The 1,328-nt window shown below is 53.9% G+C and overlaps 1 protein-coding gene across 1 annotated transcript in view; it reads right to left on the bottom strand.

The window, feature by feature from the left end:
- Window positions 1-1,328, bottom strand: part of LOC104524787 (RNA-binding protein Musashi homolog 2) — a gene marked incomplete at its 5' end in the record, with an annotated part of 54,164 nt that overhangs the window by 35,780 nt on the left and 17,056 nt on the right. The gene's annotated exons all lie outside the window — the stretch shown is intronic.

Here is a 1,328-nt window from a genome sequence, read left to right as displayed (position 1 = left end):
AAAACCACCTCGTCACCCTATTAACGGTTCTGATCACCAGTAAGGAATCAGTTACCTGAGAGGGAGCCCAGCAAACGCCATGGGCAGAGCTTTAGGGCAGGGAAACCCAACCAAGGTGACGGAGGACCCTGAGCATCCCCCCGTCACTGCCCTGCTCCCCTGCACAGCTGGTGCCCGGGTCAGGCGCGCCTGCTTTTTCGTGGTGACAACCCACTTTGATTTCATTTTGCGGACTCAATCTCTGCAAGAGACTCCAAATCACTAGCAAGGAACTGGAGGGCCTGTTTTGAAAATCCAGGCCCTTAATAAATATACATATAACGAGGGCTAGAGTCACAGAGTGCCATCGCTGTCAGCTGGCAGACACCTTCACTTTCGACACGTTTATAATTAAACTCATCTAAGCTCTGCTGATTTTCATCATTTAACTGATCAAAGGTGTCTCTCCCATTTAGCTGTCTTCATATGAATCAGCTGGTACAAGGAATCGTGAGGACCCGGGAGGAAAATGTGAGACAACACGCAAACACCGTCCGAAGCCTCCTCCTTCGATTGCACTGAGGGATGTGACCCTGCTCACCTGGACCTCTGCCCACTGCCACCAGTCGGGGCCAGCGTTGATGCCACCAGCAGTGACAGCTGCCGTGTCACCACCAGCAGCCTGGTCACCCGCTGTGGCTGTCCCTCTCTGCCTGGCACGCCGCCCTGCCAGCCCCTTGGTTGTTTCGGACCTGGCTCGCTTTGGGGTGGGGAAGAGGCCGATGAGCTTCACGTAGAGCTCGGGCATTTGTGAATTGAAATTGAAAATAAAGCCCCGACAGAACTGTTCCCCTTGGTCCTGCAAAACCAGCTGCACAGAAACTACCATCCTAAGGACATCGTTCATCTTCTGGATGTTAGTATTATGGGATGGTTTGGGCTGGGAGGGACCTTTCAAGGCCATCTAGTCCAACCCCCCCAGCAGCGAGCAGGGACATCTTCAACCAGATCAGGTGGCTCAGAGCCCCATCCACCCTGTCCTTGAATGTTTCCAGGGATGGGACTTCTACCAATTCTCTGGGCAACCTGGGCCAGGGTTTCACCACCCTCAGCATAAAAAGTTTCTCCCTTACATCTAGTCTGAATTTCCCCTCTTTTAGTTTAAAACCGTTCCCCTTGTCCTGTCGCTACAGGCCCTGCTAAGAAGCTTGTCTCCATAACACATCTGCTTCCAACTCAAGGTCTCACCCTCACTGCCCCGGTGCCGAACACAAGGCTGGATCTTCACCCCGGTGTGCCGCAGGTGGAGCTGAGCACCCCCCACACCCTCCCCACCCTAAGGGACCCTC

The sequence above is a fragment of the Antrostomus carolinensis genome, unplaced genomic scaffold (assembly GCF_000700745.2).
Source record: "Antrostomus carolinensis isolate BGI_N321 unplaced genomic scaffold, ASM70074v2 scaffold27355, whole genome shotgun sequence".
In the NCBI taxonomy this organism is placed as follows: Eukaryota; Metazoa; Chordata; class Aves; order Caprimulgiformes; family Caprimulgidae; genus Antrostomus; species Antrostomus carolinensis.
Note: the sequence above shows the minus strand (reverse complement) of the source record. Positions and strands in the feature narration are given on the sequence as shown.